Below are 22,748 nucleotides of genomic sequence, written 5' to 3'. Positions count from 1 at the left end.
ATTGAGCGCTTACTGTGTGCAGAGCACTGTACTAAGCGGTTGGGGAGTACAAGTCGGCAACATATAGAGACAGTCTCTACCAAACAACCGGCTCACAGTCCAGAAGGGGGAGACAGACAACAAAACAAAACATGTAGACAGATATCAAAATCATCAGAACAAATAGAATTATGGCTATATGCATGTCATTAACAAAATAAACAGAATAGTACCAACTCTTCCACCGCTTGCCAATGGGTCACACATTCTTAGGGGACAGAGGCAGTGATTTTTAAAATATTATTTATTCGGTGCTTACTATGTGTCAAACACTCTTCTTAGAGCTTGGGCGCGGCGCCCGACCTCCGCGAGGCAGAGCGCGTGCCAGCTTTGGGCCTCCTGTCAGGTCATCAGAAGAGGGGCCCGACTTAGGTCGGTCAGCGGCATCAGCAAGCCCGGGGCCGCATGAAACGTCGCTGGTCGGACGGACCAGCGACAGACGTGGTTTGGCTGCCTCCCTGCGCTGGGGCTGCATGAGTGCCGTGGGAAACCATGTCCACCCTGTACAGAACGCTCCACGTCCTGCAGCGGGCGACCGCGAAGAGACTCCTCCACTGCTCCCGACCCTGGCCAACACCAACCGGGCAGCCCTGACCGCGTCCACCGCGCGGCCTATGCCCGCCTCTATCCGGTGTTTCTCGTGCAGGAGGACGGCTCCACCGTCGACATCCGCAACGGGGAGCCCGGCGCCTGCTGGCCGCGCCCGTCGACATGGACACACTGTCCCCCGAGGAGAGGAAGGCCAGGCTGCGGAGGCGGGACTCCAAGCTGGCCGAGAAGGAGGAGGAGGAGGAGGAGGAGCCCGAGGTCCTGGACGACTTCAAGCTGGACCGCTACCAAACGTTTTGGAAGAAGAAATGAGTCCGAGGCAGGAGCTGGTTGGGGACCGTCTGGCCCTCCCTCCCCACCCAGGTAGGCGCACGTCTACCAACGAATACGGGTGCCCTGGGAGCTAGGGGGTCGGGGAGCCCCGGCTCTTCACGTCTTCATCGTCATCGTCACCACCGAGAGTATTTACTGACCGTCCCCGGTGTGCAGAACGTGAGGCACAGGAAGGCCGAGTCGGAAGATCCAGTCCCCGTCATTCATTCAGTGGTATTTATTAAGTGCTTACTGTGTGCAGAGCACTGTACTAAGCGATTGAATGAGCATCTGTTCTTGGCTTCCTCACGCCACCCCAGTGCCCCCCGTCGGCCCCCCTCAGATGTCTGAAAAATGTGAATTTCCCCTCCCGCCCCCCAGATTTCTGCGACCGACTCACGCTGGCTGCAGAATTTCCATTCACCGCTGCCTCTAATCCATGTCAGTCAATCCATCAATCAGTCATTTTTATGAGGCGTTGATGGCATGCAGAGCTGGAGAAGCACCGTGGCTCCGTGGAAAGAACACAGGCTTTGGAATCAGAGGTCATGGGTTCATACCCCAGCTCCGCCAATTGTCAGCTGTGTGACTTTGGGCAAGTCACTTAACTTCTCTGTGCCTCAGTTACCTCATCTGTAAAATGGGGATTAGGACTATGAGCCCCCCTGGGACAACCTGATCACCTTGTAACCTCCCATGCACTCAGAACAGTGCTTTGCACATAGTAAGCGCTTAGTAAATGTCATTACTATTATTATTATATAAGAGTCAATTAGGTCGGACACAATCTCATCCCACATGGGGATCACAGTCAAAAAGGTGGGAGAATGGGAGTAATGAAGGACAGAGAAAGGAAGTGACTTGCTCAAGGTCACACAGCAGACAGGTGGCGGAGCTGGGCTGAGAACCCAGGTCCTCTGTTTCCCAAGGCCTGTGCTTATTCCACTAGGCCATGCTGCTTCTCATGGTAAAACCTCACGAAAGGCAATGACTATCAAATTTCCATTGACACGAGTCATTTGGGTCCACTTATTACGAAACATTTCTAGCCACTCATAGATTTATTTCGAAAGAACGCATCGAGTTTGGACTGAGATCAAAATTTCAATTGTTTTCCATTTCCAGTATTGAGAACAGATTAAGCGTGCAAATGAACTGCTATCGCTCTGTCATTGTAACTTTAGTCCATTAATCAAATTACCTGTAAATTAGGCACATGAAATAATGGAACAGGTTAGTCCTATGAACAATATTATTATTGCCACCATCATTAATGATAAGAATAGTAATATTTACTATTCACCAGCGTTTAGGGTAGTGCTTGACACATAGTAAATTCTTAACAAATAAAATTAATAAAATTATCCAGCACTTATTATGTGCTAACCTCTGGGGTAGCTACAAGGTTATGAGATTGGAAACAGTCTCTGGCTCACACAGGGTTCACAAAATCTATCTTAACCATATCTTACAGATGAAGAAACTGTTGCTCAGTAAGGGAAACTGAATTTCCTAAGGTCACACAGTAGACCAGAGACTTGAACAAGGGTCTCCTGAATCTCATGGCCACTAGGCAACACTATCAATCAATCAATGAATCAATGGTATTTATTGAGCGCTTACTGTGTGCAGAGCACTATAGTAATTACTTGAGAAAGTCCAATGCAACAGAATTCCTAATATTAGGTTTAGGTTTTTCTGCCCTTTCATTTAGTATACTTAGTGGGTATTTCCTGGATATTCACCTCGGTAGCTATATTGTTACTAGGTTATGGCATATAATAACCTCATCCGGGCTTACTGTAATCAATCAACCATCAATAATATTTATTGAGCACACTGTGTGCAGAGCACTTTACTGAGCACTTGAGAAAGTGCAGTACAACTGAGGTGGTGGACACATTCCTTGCTCACAACGAGCTAAGAATCTTCAGGGGAAGACAGGCATTAAAATAGACTGCGGAAAGGGGAAATAGTAGAGGATTAAGAATATTTACAGTACGTACTGAGGAGTTGAGATCATTATCATAATCATATTTATTGAGTGCTTTCTGTGTGTAAAGCACTGTACTAAGCACTTGAGAGAGTAAAATAAAACAGAATTGGTAGACATGTCCACTGCCTACCAAGGGGCTCACAGCCTACGGGGGAAAACGGACATCAATCAATCTATGAGTTGTATTTATTGAGCGCTTACTGTGTGCAGAGAATGATACGAAGCTCTTGGGAGAGTATGATGAAACAGAGTTTGTAGACATAATCCCTGTCCACACCGAGTTTACAGTCCAAAGTCGGAGACAGACGTCAATCTATCCATAGGTGGTATTTATTGAATTATTACTGTGTGCAAAGCACGGTACTAAGCACTTGGGAGAATACAATATAACAGACAGGTTTTCTGCCCACAAGGAGCTTGCAGTCTGAATAGGGAAGTAGGCATTAATCATAGTGAAGGTAGGAAAGTTGATTACACACATTCTGTAGCATAGAGTATCTCATCAATGGATACACACATCTCTGAGTGTTATTCAGGATATGAAGCTTAGGGTTACTTGGATGTGTGCCCCCGGGGGTATTTTATAGAAGCAGCTGGATCTAGTGGAAAGACCATGGGCTTGGGAGTCAGAGGACCTGGGTTCTAATCCTGGCTCTACCACTTACGGGCAGTGTGACCTTAGGCAACTCACTTAACTTCTGTGCTCCTCCGTTCCCACAATACCTGTTCTTCCTCTTACTTATACTGTGAGCCCCATGTGGGAACTGCTTATCTTGTACCTAACCTAGCACTCAGTTCAGTGCTAGGCACATGATAAGCGCTTAACAAATACCACAATTATGCTCATTACCTGATTTTTTGTCCAGATATCTGTTTTCCTTCGGTGGAGAGTTGTCTGTTTTACCTGCTACCTTTCCCGCCCTTCTCAAGAACTCTGGAAAAATTTGATGCAAGATACTAGCCCTTTTCTGAACTCTGGTCTTTGCCCAGAATCCTCCTCACCACCACCTTCATGTCCTTGTTCCTCAAGGTGTAGACGAGCGGGTTGAGGGTGGGGGTGACCACGGTGTAGAAGAGGGTAAGTAACTTGTCCAAAGTCCCAGTGAAGGAGTTGTTGGACCATATGTTGACCACCGTGATGGACCTGTAGAAAAGGGTGACCACCAGAGGTGGGACCCACAGGTGCCAAGGACCTTCCTCCAGGCCCAAAGCGACTTTATCCTCAGAACGTTCCGGGCGATGGACCCATAGGAGACCGTGATCAGGCTCAAGGGCAGAAGAATCAGGACCAAAGTGCCTATGAAGAGCTGGATCTCATTGGTCCCGACGACCACACATGAGATGGTGGGCATCTCAAAGAGGAAGTGGGGAAGTCGCCCGTGTCCACAACGGGGAAGGCAGAAGATGACGGTGGCCTGAATCGTGTTGTTTCCCACCCAAATCAGTGAGGCTAACCCCACCAGGACCTGATGGAGTCGCTAGTGCAAGACGGTGGTGTACTGAAGGGGTCGACAGATGGCGGAGTGACTGTCCAAGGCCATGACTGCCAGAAGGATGCAATTTGTGGACCCCAGGGCCAGGGAGATGCAGAGCTGCACCACACAACCGACCATGGCGATGGTCTTGGAGGGCCCCCGGAGGTTCCACAGAAGCTGGGGGACGATGGTGGTGGTGAAGCAATGGTCCACGAGGAAGAAGTGAGACAGGAAGAATTACGTGGGCGTATGGAGACGGAGATGTCGTCGGGTCACCAAAATGATGGCGGTGTTCTCCCCCAAGAAAATGAGGGAGATAAAAAAGAGTGAGGGAGGAACGGAGAGGGAGAGAGGATGAAGGAAAACGGTAGTGGGAAAGAGAAAAAGGGAAAAGTGAGAGAGAGGAAGAGAAAAAGGAAAAGAGAGAGTGAGGGAAAGAGAGAAAGAGGAAAATGAGTGAGTCAGAGAAAGTGTGAGGAGAGAAAAAGCAAGATAAAAGTCAGGGAAAGAGAATGAGGAAGAGAAAAAGCAAGACAGAGAGAGGGAAATAGATCATGAGGGGGAGGGAAAAAGATCACGAAAGGGAGAAAAAAACGGGAGGGCAAGGGAGAGTGAAAGGGAGAGAAAAAGAAAGAGGGAGGAAACCGAGGGAGTGGGAGAAAAGGGAACAAGAGTGAGAGGAAGAGAAAAATAAGAAAGAGTGGGGAGAAGCAGAAAAGAGAAACAGCAAGAGAGAGTGAGGGAAAGCGAGTGAGAGGGGGAGAAAAGCAAGAGGGAGTGAGAGAAATCATAACGGAGAGAAAAAGTGAGAGAAAGGGCTAAGAGTGAAAGGGAGAGAATAAGCGGGATAGAGTGAGAGGGAGAAAACAGTGTGAGAGCAAGAGAGAGAAAAACAAGAGAGGGAGAAAGCAAGGGAATAAAGAGGAAGAGGGAAAGAAAAATTGGGAGGGGGGAAAGAGAGAGGGAGAAAAAAGTGCAAGAAAGAATGAGAGGGAGAGAAAAACGAGAGGGAGAGGATGAGAGAAAAATAGCCAGAGGACGAGGGAGAAAATGAGAGCGAGCATAAGGAAAAAAGAGGAAAGGAGGAGGAAAACGTATGAAGGAGTGAAAGGGAGAGAGAAACAGGAGACAGAAAGTGAGAAATAGAACCAGAAAAGCAAGTCAGTTTTAGTAGTAAGAATAATAACAATAACAATAATGGCATTGGTTAAGCGCTTACTATGTACCCAGCACTGTTCTAAGCGCTGGGATAGATGCAAGGTAATTAAGTTGTCCTACGTGGGACTCACCGTCTTAATCCTCGTTTTACAAATGAAGTAGCTGAGGCACAGAGAAGTTAAGTGATTTGCCCAAGGATACCCAGAAGTAGCATTGATCGTGCAACCTATGCAGTTTCAGTGACATTCTGATGTGGTAGGAATGGTTTTTATTATACTCGTAATATGTGCTAAGCACTGTACTAAGGTCTAGGACTGAAATGGATTGGGTCCCTGGCCCCCAAGAAGCTCTGATTCTAAGATGATGATGATAATAATAATAATGTCCAAGACTGAGCTCCTTATTTTGCCTCCCAAGCCCTGGTCTCTCCTTTACGTTCCCGTCATTGTGGACGGCACTACCGTCCTTCCTGTCTCACAAGCCCACAACCTTGGTGTTATCCTTGACTCCGCTCTCTCATTCACCCCACACATCTAATCCTTTACCAAAACCTGCTGGTCTCACGTTCACAACATCGCCAAGATCCACCCTTTCCTCTCCATCCAAACCGCTACCTTACTGGCTCAATCTCTCATCCTATCCCGACTGGATTACTGCAACGGCCTCCTTTCTGATCTCCCATCTTCCTCTCTGCCCACTTCAGCCTATTCTTCACCCTTATTAGGATTCTGTATGATTATCCTCCTACAGAAACGCCCTGGGCATGTCACTCCCCTCCTCAGAAATCTCCAGTATTTGCTATAAACCTTTGAATCAAGCAAAAACTCCTCACTCTCGGCTTCAAAGCTCGCCATCACCTCGATCACTGCTACCTCACCACCCTTCTCCACTTCTACAGCTCATCTGGCGCCTTCCGCTCCTCTGCCGCTAACCTCCTCACTGTGTCTCGTTCTTGCCTGTCCCGCCGTCGATCCCTGGCCCACGTCCTACTTCAGGCCTGGAATGCCCTCCCTCCTCACATCCGCGAAACTAGTTCTCTTCCCCTCTTCAAAGCCCTACTGAGAGCCCACCTTCTCCAGGATGCCTTCCCTGATTGAGTCCCGCCTTTTCCTCTGCTCCACCTTCCCTCCCCATCGCCCCGACTCCCTCGTTCTGCTCTACTCCCTTCCTCAGTAAATACGATTGAATGAATGAATGAATGAAGTCTTAACCTGCCCACCATCCTGCCGTGGCCTGTGATATGGTGCCCTGTACCGTATTCATTTATTTGTATTAATGTCTGTCTCCCCCTCTAGACTATAAGCTCATAGTGGGCAGGGAACATGTCTGCTAATTCTGTTGTATCGTAATCTCCCAGGCATTTAGTACAGTGGTCTGCAAATAGCCAATAAAGGCATTGATCGATTGACTGATTGATTGTGAGAATCAGCGTGGCTTAATGGAAAGAGTGTTGCCTTGGGAGTCAGAGGTCGTGGGTTCTAATTCCTGTTCTGTGACTTTGGGCGAATCACTTAGCTTCTTAGTCCCTCAGTTACCTCATCTGTAAAATTGGGAATAAGACTGTCAGTCCCACGTGGGACAACCTGATTACTTATATCAACGCCAGTGATTTGAATAATGCTTGGCATATATTAAGCGTTTAACAAATACTATTATTATTATTATTATTATTATTATTATTGTACGCTGTGTTACTGAAAAGTGGAGGTTCTTCGGTTCAGATGTAGTTGCAGCTTCCCTCGTTTGGAGAAAAATTAAATTTTCTGGGATTTTTCTCAAATATTTCCCTTCCAGGACAGAATTTCTCAATAGTCAATCAATCAGTCAATCAATAGTATTGATTGAATATCTTTCATGTGTAGCGGCCACGCCCTGGGTAGAGTGGAGCAGAGGAGAAAATGCCAAGGAGGAAAGAGTAGGATTTAATCCTCATTTTATAGTTGAGGTAACTGGGGCCCAGAGAATTGAAGCGACTTTCCCAAGGTCACACAGCAAACACATGGCAGAACCGGGATTAAAGCCCAGGTCTTCTGACTCTCAGGCTTGTGCTCTACCCACTAGACCACACTGCTCGGATGACTTAATATTTTCACCTCCTTCCATCCCGAAGGACCCTATTTCCCCAAAAGCAAGAAATGGCCAACCTCATGGCAGTGAGGAAATTCCTCCTGCTGGATTTTTCGGAGATCCGGTAGCTGCAGCTGGTCCAGGCCGCGCTGTTCCTCCTGGTCTACCTGGCGGCCCTGTTGGGGAGTCTCCTAATCGTCGCCGTCACAGCCCTCGACCACCACCTCCACACTCCTATGTACTTCTTCCTCAGGAACCTGTCCACCCTCGACCTTTGCTACGTCTCTGTCCCAGGCCCCAAATCCGTCCACAACTCCCTGACTGACCACAGATAAATTTCTGTCCCGGGTTGCATCTCTCAAGTCTTCTTAGTAATCACCCTTAAGGGTGTCGAAGTGGCCCTGCTCACGGTGATGTCCTGTGACCCCTACGAGGTCATCATGGACCGAGTGGCCTGTGGGAAGATGGCCGTCACCTCGTGGCTCAGCGTGGAGCTGAATGGAGGCATCCACACCGCCGTGAATTTCTCCCTCCTCTTCTGTGACACCAATGCCATCCATCAGTTCTTATGCGACATCCCTTCCCTCATCTGCCTCGCCTGCTCCAAACGCTACAGTTATGAGATCGCCGTTATGGGCCTCAGCGTGTTTCTGGGGCTCGGTTGTTTCGCCTCCATTCTCGTCTCATACGTGTGCATCTTCCGGACCGTGCTGAGGATGCCAGCTGCCGAGGGATGGGCCAAAACCTTCTCCACCTGCCTTCCCCATCTCGTCGTCGTCACTGTCTTCCTCTCCACAGGGGAGTTTGGTTATCTCAAGCCGCCTTCACACTCTTCCTCGGTGTTCGACCTGCTGCCGTCCGTGTTCTACGCTGTCATGCCACCCACCTTGACTCCCCTCATCTGCAGCGTGAGGAACCGGGACATGAAGGCCGCTCTGGGGAGGGTGCTGAGGAGGAAGTTTTTCACATAGAATGGAAAGCCTCTAGTCTGTTTAAAAGTGGAAGTTCAGCATTGACTCTATCCACCAATCAGTCAGCGGTATTTATTGAATGCGTACTGTATGTAAAGCACTCTACTAAGTATAGATCCATTGAAGGACAGAGATATGTGCAATCTGAAGATTTTGGCATTTATTGAGAGATTTCATTTATTAATAATATTTCTTCACCTCTTACTATGTGTCAGGCTCTTCACTAAGCACTAGGGTAAATACAAGCTACTCAGGTTGGACACAGTTCAGTGTCCCACATTGGGCTCACAGTCTTAATCCCCATTTGACAGATGAGGTAAATGAGGCATGGAGAAGTTAAGTGTCTTGCCCAAAATCTCACCGCAGACAAATTGCAGAGCCGGAATTATTACTGCTATTGCACGTTAATTGTTAACTGCTCCCTTTGATGTCATCACCTGCTTATTTTATTATTGCTATTGCATATGTTTAGACTGTGAGCCCACTATTGGGTAGGGACTGTCTCTATATGTTGCCAACTTGTACTTCCCAAGCGCTTAGTACAGTGCTCTGCACAGAGTAAGCGCTCAATAAATACGATTGATGATGATGTTAATTGTTAACTGCTCGCTGTGCTGTCATTTACCTGCCTGACCTCACCGTGAACCATCAATTCCCCTGCTCCCATCTGCCCTTCCCATTCCTCGCCTTCCCCATCCCTTCTCCCACCCAGTTATTTCCCTCCCTTTCCCCCGCCCCAGCCCCTCCTCTGCACCCCTCCCCAGAATCCCTCTGCACGAGCGCCAATCCTCAACCCCTCACTTCCAACCCCCTCCCTCCCCTTATCCCCGCCCCCGCCCCATCCCAGATCTCCTTTCTCGTCGCCACCCCTCTTCTCCCCCTCCCCGTCCAGGCCCCCGCCATCTCATTCCCATCCAAAACCTCACCACCTCTCACCCCTTTCCCCCTCCTTCCCCTCCCTCCACAGCTGCTGTCAAGTGTGGCCTATGGAACCCCCATTCCATTATAGGTAAGCTCACGTTCATCCTTGACCTGTTCCTTTCCCGCTCTCTCCTCATCCTCGCCCGTACCGAAACTTGGCTCATCCCGAGAGACACGGTCTCTACTGCTGCTCTCTCATTAATTCATTCAATCACTCATTCATTCATTCATTCATTCATTCAATCGTATTTTTTGAGCGCTTACTGTGTGCAGAGCACTGTACTAAGCTCTTCGGAAGTACAAGTCGGCAACATATAGAGATGGGCCCTACCCATTCTAGAAGGAAGAGATAGAGGAGGCCTCTTCTTCTCCCACTCTCCCAGATTCACCGGAAAAGGAGGAGGTGTCGACTTCTTTCTCGCACCACAATGTCGCTTTCGCACTATCCTTCCTCCCCTTCCCTTTCCTTCCCCTCCTCTGAAGCCCATATTTCTTGCCTCTACTGTCCTCTCCAGATTCCCCTCATCAACTCTGAAACCCCTCTCTCTGATCATATCCTTCTCACCTACCTCCTCACTCACACATCTCCCCCTGTAAATCTATATTACTACCCCACGGAAACCTCTGCTCTCTCGACCCCATCCATCTCTCAGCGCATCACAGAGAAACAGCGTGGCTCAGTGGAAATAGCCTGGGCTTGGGAATCAGAGGTTGTGGGTTCTAATCCCGGCTCCAGCACTTGTCAGCTGTGTGACTTTGGGCAAGTCACTTAACTTCCCTGGGCATCGGTTAACTCATCTGTAAAATGGGGATTAAGACTGTGAGTCCCTCGTGAGACAACCTGATCACCTTGTATCCCCCCAGCGAACACGAGCTGCTGAAAGCTGCTGGTGAAAGTCTAAACACCAAGCCAACCTTGTTCCCTTTAAATTTATCAATTCCCGCCTTAACTCTGCCCTCTCCTCTTCCAGAAAAAACTATTTTTCCTCACTTATTGAAATCCAAGCCCATCACCCCCGTCAGCTGTTCCGAACATTTAACTTCCTCCTGAGGTGCCCTATTCCTCCCGCTCCTCCATCCCTCACCCCCAACGATCTGGCCTCCTACTTCATTAGCAAAATTAACACCATCAGGTCTGAGCTCCCCAAAGTCATCCCTCCCCCTTCTCCACCCCCCGGCTCTCAACCCTCTCCGCTATTCTCCCACCCTTCCCAGCAGTATCTTCAGATGACATGTCCTCCCTCCTCTCAAGTGCCACTCCAGCCACCTGTGCTTCGGACCCCATTACGTCTCATTTTATGAACATTCTCGCCCCTTCGCTACTCCCCGCCTTAACTTCCATCTTCAACCGCTTACTGTCCACTGGTTCCTTCCCCTCTGCCTTCAAACATGCCCACGTCTCCCAAATCCTAAAGAACCCTGTATTGACCCCACTACCCCTTTTAGTTATCTCCCTATCTCCCTCCTACCCTTCCTTTCCAAAATCCTAAAACGAGTCGTTTACACTCGTTGCCTCGAATCCCTCAACTCCAACTCTCTCCTAGACCCCCTCCAATCTGGCTTCCGTCCCCTACAATCCACCAAAACGTCCCTCTCAATGGTCACCAATGGCCTCCGTCTTGCCAAATCCAATGGCTCCTACTCTATTCTAATCCTCCTCGACCTCTCAGCTGCCTTCGACACTGTGGACCACGCCTTTCTCCTCAACACGCTATTAAAAGTTGGCTTCACAGATTCCACCCTCTCCTGGTTCTCATCATCTCTCTGGCCGTTCATTCTCACTGTCCTTCTCGGGCTCCCTTCCTCCCCCCATTCCTTTACTGTAGGGGTTCCTCAAGGGTCAGTCCTTGGTCCTCTTCTGTTCTCTATCTATACTCATTCCCATGGTGAACCCATTCGCTCCCATGTCTCCAACTATCTTCTCTTCGCTGATGACACCCAAATCTACATCTTCTTCCCTGCTTTTTCTCCCTCCATCCAGGCTCGTATCTCCTCCTGCTTTCAGGACGTCTCCATCTGGATGTATGCCCGCCATCTAAAACCTAACATTTCCATGACTGAGCTCTTTATCTTCCCTCCCAAACCCTGTTTTTTCCCTGACTTTCCCGTCACTCTAGATGGCACTACCATCCTTCCCGTTTCACAAGCCCGCAACCTTGGTGTCATCCTTGACTCTGCTCTCTCATTCACCCCACATATCCAGTCCGTCACCAAAACCTGCCAGTCTCACCTCCACAACATCGCCAAGATCCGCCCTTTCCTCTCCATCCAAACCGCTACCTTGCTGGTCCAATCTCTCATCCTATCCCGACTGGATTATTGCATCACCCTCCTTTCTGACCTCCCATCCTCCCGTCTCTCCCCGCTCCAGTCTATACTTCACTCTGCTGCCGGGATTATCTTTATATAGAAACGTTTAGGGCATGTCATTACCCTCCTCAAAAATCTACAGTGGTTGCCCGTCAACCTACGAATCAAGCAAACATTCCTCACTCTTGGCTTCAAGGCTCTCCATCACCTAATCACCTCCTACCTCACCTCCCTCCTCTCCTTCTACAGCCCAGCCCGGGCCTTCTGCTCCTCTGCCGCTAACCTCCTCACGGTGCTTCGTTCTCGCCTGTCCCTCCGTTGACCCCTGGTCCAGGCCCTTCCCCTCATCTGGAATGCCCTCCCTCCACACATCTGACAAACTAGCTCTCTTTCTCCCTTAATATTCCCTACTGTGAACTCACCTCCTCGAGGACCTCCCAGTTTGAGTCCCCTTTTCTCTCCTCCTTCCCTCTCCATCGCCCCCTTCCCTCCCTCTGCCCTGTCCCTTCCCCTCCCCACAGCACTTGTTCATATTTGCACATATTTATTACTCTACATATTTTAACTCTACATATTTACTACTCCATTTATTTCATTAATGACGTGCATATAGCTATAATTCTATTTGTTCTAATGGTTTTGACATCTGCCTACTCGTTTTGTTTTGTTGTCTGTCTCCCCCTTCTGGACTGTGAGCTCGTTGTTGGGTAGGGACCATCTCTATATGCTGCCGAGTTGTACTTCCCAAGCGCTTAGTACAGTGCTCTGCACACAGTAAGTGCTCAATAAATACGACTGAATGAATGAATGAACGCTTGTTCTCTGCTATATTTATTGAGTGCTTACTGTGTGACAAGGACTGTACTAAAAATACCCTCCTGCTACATAAAGAAAGATAGGGGGACACAGGTATCATAGTTATCACCTTTATTGTAATTTCCTCTCCTAAGCACTTAGTACAGTGCTCTGCACACAGTAAGCACTTAGTTAATGCCATTAATTTACTAATTCAAGTAGTGCAATTTGTGCCTAGATCTTGTCTATCTCACGACACCCCTTCGTCCATATCTTGCCTCGGGCCTAGAACACCTTTCCCTTCATGTCTGACAGATCGTCACTCTCCCCACCTTCAAAGCCTTATTAAAATCTCATCTCCTCCAAGAGGCCTTCCCTGACTAAGCCCTCATTTCACCTGCTTCTTCTCCCTTCTTTGGCATCTATGCGCTTGAATCTGTGATCTACGGGCATTTGATATTCCTTTACACTGTGCTGAGCATTGGACTAAAACCCAACCCACACACTTCACTCCTCTAACGCCAACCTTCCCACTCCTCTAACGCCTACCTCAATCTCGTCTATCGCGCTGACGATCTCTCGCCCATTTCCTGTCTCTGGCCTGAAACACCATCCCTCCTCAAATCGAACAGACAGTAACCCTGCCCCCCTTCAAAGCCTTATTAAAGGGAGATTTCCTCTGAGAGGCCTTCCCTGACTAAACCCCCATTTTCCTTTCCCCAGATCCTTTACCCGGATTTGCTCCCTTAATTCACCTCTCCCACAGCCCCACAGCTCTTATGTCCATATCTGGAATTTATTTATTTATATCAATGTCTGTCTCCCCCTCTAGGCTGTAAGTTTGTTGTGGGCAGTGAATTTAGGTGTCATTCACAGGAGAAGCAGCAAGGTGTAATGGATAGAACACAGGCCTGGGAGTCAGAAGGTCATGGGTTCTGATCCTGCTTTGCCATTTGTCTGCTCTGTGATCTCGGACAAGTCCCTTCTCTGTTCTGTGCCTCAGTTCCCTCATCTGTAAAATGGGAATTGAGACTGGGAGCCCCATGTCGGACAAGGGACTGTGTCAAACCCAATTTGCTTGTATCCACTACAGTGTCACGCTTATCAAATACCATAATTATTGGCCCTGCTTAGAGCTCACCTCCTCCAGGAGGCCTTCCCAGACTGAGTCCCTTCCTTCCTCTCCCCCTCGTCCCCCTCTCCATCCCCCCCGTCTTACCCCCTTCCCTTCCCAACAGCACCTGTATATATGTATATATGTTTGTACATATTTATTACTCTATTTATTTATGTATTTATTTTACCTGTACATATCTATTCTATTTATTTTGTTTTGTTGGTATGTTTGGTTTTTTCTCTGTCTCCCCCTTTTAGACTGTGAGCCCACTGTTGGGTAGGGACTGTCTCTATGTGTTGCCAATTTGTATTTCCCAAGCGCTTAGTACAGTGCTCTGCACATAACAAGCGCTCAATAAATACTATTGATGGTGATGATGATGATTGCTATTATTATATCGAACTCTCCCAAGCTCTGCATACTATAAGCGCTCAATAAATACGATTGACTGACTGAATGACTAAATGTTTGGGAGAGTACAGTTGAAGAAACTGAGGTACAGAGAGGCTAATTAACTTCCCCAAGGTTATAGCGGGCAAGAAGCCAGACTAGGCTTCCCAATCCAGGGCCCTTTCTAGTAGGCTGCCCCGCTGAGACACCCATTTCCCACCCCATAATGTGCAGAGTCCAGAAGGACTAAGCAGAGCTGGTAATTTCCCCGACCCCCACACCATGCAAGCACTCCTCAGTTCTGTGGGGCTCCGGGGACTACCCAAGTTAGTCAACTTGGGCAAGTCACTTCACGTCTCGGAGTCTCAGTTCCCTCATCTTTAAATGGGAATTAAAATGTGACCCCCATGTGGGACATGGACTGTGTCATTCATTCAATCGTATTTATTGAGCGCTTACTGTGTGCAGAGCACTGTACTAGGCACTTAGTTTGTATCTACCCCAGCATTTAGTACAGTGGCTGACACATAGTGAGTGCTTGACAAAGACCGTAAAATAAAAAAAAAAAATGGACAGCACAGTCACTGCCGCAACGGTTTCATCCTTCTCACGCATATCAACGGTCTGGGGAGTTTGGAACCAGGAGAGACCTGAGATCTGATGTCACCCCTTCCCTTATCCGGTTTCCACTGCGGTGTCCTCTAGGGCCACACAGGTATGCATTCTGGGCTCACTCGGGGGATGCCAACCGACTTGCCCCTGAAGGCTTCTGGGTAATAGAGTCCAAAGTTACCCCGCTGTGCCTTGAGGCCCCCAAACAACCAGACGCACCTATGGATTGTCCTTCTTTGACAAGGAACCTGTTCAAATGAAGGCCAGAGCCTTGCAGAATTTACTCAGCAGAAAGAGGTGGGTCCAGCAAACTGCACCCAACACCTATCATTGATCAATCTGTTGATTTATGGAGCTTTTAATGTGTGCAGAGAACTCTACCAAGCATTTGGGAGAGTAATACTAATAATAATTATGGTATTTGTTAAGTGCTTACTATGTGCCCATTACTGTTCTACAATATAACAGAGTTGGTAGACGTGTACCCTGCCAACAGTATGCTTATAATCTAGAGGGGGGAAACAGACATAAACGTAAATAAATCAAATCTGGATGTAATTGCTGAATTGTAATTTATTATATAAAATAATCCAATATAATGTACTTTAATATAATTCATTCATTCATTGAGTGCTTACTGTGTGCAAAGCACTGTACTAAGCGCTTGGGAAGTACAAGTTGGCAACACATAGAGACGGCCCCTACCCTACAGTGGGTTCACAGTCTAGAAGGGGGAGACAGACAACAAAACAAAACATATTAACAAAATAAAATAAAATGAATAGTAAATCTGTGGATATAATATAATATATATAATACACTTAATTCACCCCTCCCTCAGCCCCACAGCATTTATGTACAGAGATGTAATTTGTGTGTTTGTACCAATGTCCGTCTCCCCCTCTGGATTCTAACTAAGCTCCTTGTGGGAAAGGAATGTGCCTACCAACTCTGTTACACTGTACCCTCCTCAAGAGCTTCGTAAAGTGCTCTGCTTACAGTAAATACTCAATAAACATGAATGATTGATTGGTTAGAATGCATGCAAGTGCCGAATCAATGGCATTTAATAATATAAATTGATAATGATTCCACCACTAGATTGTAAGATTCTTTAGTGAAGGGATCATGTCAACTTGTTTCAATGTACTCTCCAAAGGGCTTAGTACAGTTCTTTTCACACAGTAAGCACGCAAATACCACTGAGTGATGTTGTTAGGCTATGCTAAGTGCTTATTTACTAGACCGTTTCTCCCAGGCTGTAGGGGGGCAAGTGCAGAGATTCAGACCCCCAATCAATCAATCAATCAATCGTATTTATTGAGCGCTTACTGTGTGCAGAGCACTCTACTAAGCGCTTGGGAAGTACAAGCTGGCAACATATAGAGACAGTCCCTACCCAACAGTGTGCTCACAGTCTAGAAGGGGGAGACAGAGAACAAAACCAAACATACCAACAAAATGAAATAAATAGAATAGATAGGTACAAGTAAAATAAGTAAAAAAGTAAATAGAGTAATAAATATGTACAAACATATATGCATATATGCAGGTGCTGTGGGGAAGGGAAGGAGGTAAGATGGGGGAGATGGAGAAGGGGATGAGGGGGAGAGGAAGGAAGGGGCTCAGTCTGGGAAGGCCTCCTGGAGGAGATGAGCTTTCAGTAGGGCCTTGAAGGGAGGAATGTGTTTGGGAGAATCCAGTACAACAGAGTTGAAGTTGTCCACAAGTTGCCCTGCCCACAAGAAGCTCCAAGTCTAGAACGCAGAGAGAGTCATTAAAACAAATTATGTCTACGTACACAAGTGCTGTGGATCTGAAAGTGAGGTGATATAAATCCAAGTGCGTAGATGACACAGAAGAGGGAGAGAAAGTCAGGATAAAAGGGCTTATTTGGGGAAGGTCTCTTGGAGGAAATGTGACTTTATTAATGTTTTGAAGGTGGGGAGAATGCAGGTCTGGTGTATATGGAGAGAGAGGGAATTCCAGGCTAGGGGACGTCTTGGAAAAGGAGTTGGTAGCCAAATAAAAGAGATCAGAGCACAGTGAGCAAGTTGATGCTAGAGGAGTGGAGTGGGAAGGATGGCCTATAATAACAGTAATAATAATAATGATGATGATAATGATGATACTTGTTAAGCACTTACTATGTGCCAAGCACTGTTCTAAGCGCTGAGGTAGATACAAGGTAATCAGGTTGTCCCACCGGGGGTTCACAATCTGAACCCCCATTATACAGATGAGGTAACTGAGGCCCATTGAAGTTAAGTGACTTGCCCAAAGTCACACAGCTGATGTGGTGGAGCCGGGATTAGAACCCACAACCTCTGACTCCCAAGCCCAGGTGAGGTAATGGCAGGAATTGTCTAGTACCTCAGAAGGCACTGTTACCTTCTGAGGTAAGAAGAGAAGAATAAATGATGTGTTAGTTCCTAGGAAGACCTGGATAGTACTTGGAAAAGACTCCCATTTTATTTCTCATTTCCCACTACCCTCTCATCCTACCAGGCTGCATAAAACCATCTTCCAGAAGGTAATGGACAATCTCACGGAGGTTTCAGAATTCATCCTGCTAGATTTCTCTGAAGTCCGAGAGCTGCACCTGGTCCACACCGTGCTGTTCCTACTGGTCTACCTGACGGCCCTGATGGGGAATCTCCTCATCAAGGGAGTACTGGACTCTCCCGAGCACTTAGTACAGCGCTCTGCACACAGTCAGTTTGTAAGCTCCGTGTGGACACAGATCCTGTCTGTCAACTCAATTGTATCAGTACAGTGCTCTCCCAAGTGTCCAGTACAGTGTTCTGCACCCAGTAAGTGCTCAATACCTATGATGGATGGAATGAGCGATTGACCTTGACTCACCGGGGCGGAACAGGGTTGGGGATGCTGAGTTCCTCCTCCTCGTCTCCTCATGCTGGTTTGTGGCAATGACGGGAAAGAGTCTGGCTTAGAAGTAGTGCTCTGGGCTCCTCGGAGACAGCAGTCGCTGTTCTGGGTGGGGCGGGGGGAGAGGGTTCCCCTGGGAGGACCAGCCCCTGGTTCGGCCTGAGAGACCCGTTACCTGGAAGACTCAGGAGTGCAGAGATGACATTAACCCCTCGACATTCAGTAGGGCTCAGTCTGTCCCACTAATACTACCTTCCTCACCCACGAGAATGTCCATGGTCACAGACTCACTCAGTCGTCTTTAGCACGTGTGAAGCACTGTAGTAAAGACTTGGGGAAATAGAATACAACAATAAACAGACATAATCACCCCTCACAATGAATTTATAATGCACAGACATTCCGATAACGAACGAGACTCTGACAAACTGACTAGTTATACGACCCTCCTCCGAGCTCTCACTCTCTCCACCTCTAGAGATTTATTAAGAGAAGGCAGAGAAGATGGAAAGGGAAGGCTAGGTGTGAGATGATCGGTCAGACGTGGGATGTGGCTGGCAAACCAGTCACTATGGAAAAGAAACTGACCGATCGAAGAAGAAAGGTCCCTGCGTTGGGAGACGTGGATTAGTAGTAATGACGGTTTTTCTTAAGCGTTTACTATGTGCCAAGCACTGTTCTGTACCAAGCGCTGGGGTAGATACAAGGTAATCAGGTTGCCCCACGTGGGGCTCACAGTCTCAATCCCCATTTTACAAATGAGGTTGCTGAGGCACAGAGAACTGAAGTGACTTGCCCAGAGTCATACTGCTGATAAATGACGGGGCCGGGAATAGAACCCAGAAGCCCGGGCTCTTTCCATTAAACCATGATGCTTCTCTAGTGGGTAGACACAATGCCTGCCCTCAAGAAGCTTAGAATCTAGTGTGAAAAAGAGACATTGAAATGAATAACAGATAGGGCAAGTATCAGAATATAAGGATATGTACGTACGTGAGAAGCAGCGTGGCCTAGTGGGAAGATCACGGGCCTCAGAACATCTGGGTCCTAATTCAAGCTCCACCACCTATCCGCCTTGTGACCTTCAGCAAGTCATTTCACTTCTCCGTGTCTCAGTTACCTCATCTGTAAAATGGGAATTAAGACTGTGACCCACATGAGGGACAGGGACAGTGTCCAAACTGATTAGCTTGTATCTACCCCAGCACTTAGTATAGTGCCTGACACCTAGTAACCTCTTAACAAATACCACCCAAAAAAGGGGAGGTAGAAAAGCTGGGATTAGAACCCAGGTCCCCTGACCCCCAGACTTTCACTAGGCCACGCTCCGTCCCAATCCCAGACCAGTATGGAAGATATAGAATGCAAGGCCGGGTTGTAAAGCGGAGCCAGATAAAAAGCCAGGAATGCAGAGTAGATGGAACTGGAAAGATGGGTGTGAGATGAGATGCCAGGTGTGGGATGTGGGTGGAAAACCTGACTCTGTGGAAAAGACACTGTCTGTCCGAAGGAGAGAGTTAGCAGTTAGGAGTCAGGAGGAGTGGACTGCAAACATCTAGTTGAAACCAGTCGAGACGAAGCTGCCAGGATCCCAAGAGAAGGACAAAGAGAAGCTGAGACTAGAAAAGCCTCGAAGCTCTCTGAGGACCGGGAACACGTCTTCCACTTTCATTCATTCATTCGATTGTATTTATTGAGCGCTTACTGTGTGCAAAGCACTATACTAAGCGCTTGGGAAGTACAAATCGGCAACATATAGAAACGGTCCCTACCCAACAACGGGCTCAGAGTCTAGAACGGGGAGAAAGACAACAAAACAAAACAAGTAGATAGGGTTCAATACTATTAGAATAAATAGAATTATAGCTATATACACATCATTAATAAAATCAATATAGTAAGTATGTACAAATAAAATAGAGTGATATATATATATTAGATAATATATATAATATATAGATATATTTATATATATATATGTAGAAATATATACAAGAGCTAGGGTGAGACGAAGAGGGTACGGGATAGGGGGAGGGGGCGGTGGGGAGAGGAGAAGGACGAGGGGAGGGAAAAGGGAGGCTCAGTCTGGGGAGGAAGAGAGCTTTGAAGAGAGGAAGAGAGGAAGGGAGTTCTGGGTGCGGATGGTCTTTCCTTTTTAGGGGGTCTCTGGACTTCACGATCAGTGGCCATTCTGGCTGGCTTCCCTCGTCTGGAAATGGCCGTCCACATTCAACTCTTTTCCTATGGAGCATGTTTTCTGTTTAGTGTTTACAAAGGGCGAAACACTGTACTCATCTCTGTGGTAGATACAAACTGATTAAATTGGAGACATTTCATGTCTTAATTCCATTTTACAGAAGAGTTGCCAGAACACAGAGAAGGAGAATGCCTTTACAAAAGTGGACACAAAATGGACTTGTCGATTTGATCAACATGTCGGAAAACCAATATGGTCACATGTCACTAAATCGACATGTAATGGAGGGGGAATTAGAAGCCAGGTCCTCTGATTTCAGGCTCGCATCCTTTCTGTCTGCATTTCTGCTTTGCTTGCATGCTTGGAATTCGCAGACCATTCATTCATTCAATCGTATTTATTTGGCGCTTACTATGTGCAGAGGACTGTACTAAGCGCTTGGGAAGTACAAATCGGCGACATATAGAGATGGTCCCTAGCCAACAACAGGACCACCAACTCCCATTCTCTCCTTGCTATCTCAGGTGTGAAATACAGATTTCCGAGGGCGAGTCCCCGAAGTTTAGAAAGTGCAAGCTTGGAATTCCCAGACCATTCATTCATTCAGTCATTCATTCAATCGTATTTATTGAGCCCTTACTAAGCACGGGACTGTACTAAGCTCTTGGGAAGTACAAATCGGTAAGCTGAATGTGATTCTACTTCTGTTCTCCTGTACTCCCCCCAAGGCTTAATACATTGCTCTGCACCCAGTAAGTAATTAATAAATACCATTGATTGAGCGATTGCCTACTGGACTGCCTTTTAGGCTATCATATAATTTATCTACCTTTCTCGGTATCCCTCAGGTACTTTTGGTTGGGTTGAAGAGGAGCCTACCTGCAGAGCACGCTCAAAATAAGGAAGGGAACTTATATTCATTTTTGTAACATATATGTATATTAATGTCTGTTTCCTCCACTAGAATGTAAACTCGCTGTGGTCAGGGAACGTTTCCACTAACTCAGTTTTATTGTACTCTTCCTGACACACACTACTGTGCCCTGCAAACGGAAAGCGCTCAAGAAACACCAATAATGTTGAAGAAATATTAAGGCAATGTAGGTAATTCATTTACTTTTAGACTGTGAGCCTGGTATCTTTGTTGCTAAATTGTACTTTCCAAGTGCTTAGTACAGTGCTCTGCACACAGTAAGCGCTCAAAATATACCAACAAGGATAATAGCATGATGTCATTATGACACTCACCAAAAAGGTGTTTGCAGAAATGATTAATCTATGGCATTTATTGAGAACTTACTGTGTGCAGAGCACTGAACTAAGTGCTTGGGAGAGTGAAATAGAACAGAGTTGGGAGAATATAGTAGAGCAGAGTTGGTAGACAATATAAAAATATTTGTAAGGTGTGCGTGTGTGAGAGAGGGAGAGAGAGAAAGGGGTGACTGGGTGGGGTGTTAGGACCCCAGACCCTTTTTCTTTGGTCCAAAGTCATTGCCTTACCAACCTGGGTCTCTGTGAAAATAAAAATGCAGACTTAGAAGCCACAACGGAGGGAAGCTGATAGTTGAATATAAAAATGGGGATTTTCAGATTCCTTCCTGTAAATGTGCTCCTTCTCTGTGCCTTCATCGGAAAACCACAGATAATCGATGCAAATGGGAAACACCACCAAGGTTAGATAGTTTCTCCTACTGAGATTCTCTGAGGTCCGGGAATTGCAGCTGGTCCACGCCGCGCTGTTCCTCCTGGTCTACCTGGCGGCCCTGACGGGAAATCTCCTCATCGTCACCATCACCATCCTCGACCGGCGCCTCGACACCCTCATGTACTTCTTCCTCAGAAACCTGTCCTTCATAGACCATCATCGTCCCCAAGTCCACCCACATCCCTGATCAATGACAGAGCCATCTCTCCATTGGGCTGTTTGGCTCAGGTCGTTTTTGTGATTTCATTTGCTTTCTCGGAGTTGTCCCTCCTCATGGCGATGTCCTACGACTGCTCCGCCGCCATCTGCCGCCCGTTGCGCTACAAGGTCATCATGAATCGAGGAGCCTATGGGAAATGGAGGGAAAGAGCTGGGTGGGAGAGGGAAAGGGGAAGGTGAGGACTGGGAAGGGCAGATGGGAGCAGGCGAATTGATAGTTCATGGTAAGGTCAGCAAGATAAATGACAGCACATCGAGCAGTTAACAATTAACATGCAGTAGCAATAATGCAGTAGCAATAACATAAGTAGGTGATGACATCACAGAGGGTAGTTAATAATTAATATGTTATGGAAATGATGGCAGGTGCTTGAGAGTCAGAGGTCGTGGGTTCTAATCCAGGCTCCTCCACTTGCAAGATGTGTGACTTTGGGCAAGTCACTTAATTTCTTTGGGTCTCAGTTACCTCATCTGTAAAATGGGGATGAAGACTGTGAGCAACATATGTGACAACCCGATTACCTTGTATCTACCTCAGCGCGTAAAACAATGTTGGCACATAGTAAGCGCTTAACAAATTTCATCACTATTTATATTATCAGTTTCGATTCGGGGTCCACCTGTGGAGTGATCATTAGTCCGTTGACGTCGTTCTAGGAAGGAGTCCCAGAGTGGGAGCCACATGGGAATGGGTAGTTATTTAGGTTGTGAGGGCCGGGAGTGCAGGAAGCCCACGATCTGGGCCTTCCGAGCTTCCCAGACGGTCGGCTATCTCGGTGGAGCTCCGGGCCTGTCCTTGCACTGGAATCCCCCAGGAAATAAGCCGGCTGTTATCTTAGGGGATGGCGAAGCCAGATGGAGAACCAAAAAGGGGAGGGAGGATCCTGACAGCTCTTACCCCTCACCCAGAACTTCCTGTCAACTGCCACCGGCATCCAGGACCGACGAGATGAGGTGAGCCTCTCTCTCAGCAGCGGCTGATGCTCCCCAGCCCAGGACAGGCCTGGTGACTGGGAGAGGAACAGG

The 22,748-nt window shown here is 47.4% G+C and overlaps 1 pseudogene; it reads left to right on the top strand.

The window, feature by feature from the left end:
* The first annotated feature begins 531 nt into the window (after positions 1-531).
* On the top strand, positions 532-900 carry LOC119921664 (annotated as a pseudogene).
* The last annotated feature ends 21,848 nt before the right edge of the window (positions 901-22,748 follow it).

Source organism: Tachyglossus aculeatus (genome assembly GCF_015852505.1).
Source record: "Tachyglossus aculeatus isolate mTacAcu1 chromosome 12 unlocalized genomic scaffold, mTacAcu1.pri SUPER_6_unloc_4, whole genome shotgun sequence".
NCBI lineage: Eukaryota > Metazoa > Chordata > Mammalia > Monotremata > Tachyglossidae > Tachyglossus > Tachyglossus aculeatus.
This window is presented reverse-complemented; position numbering and strand designations above follow the sequence as displayed.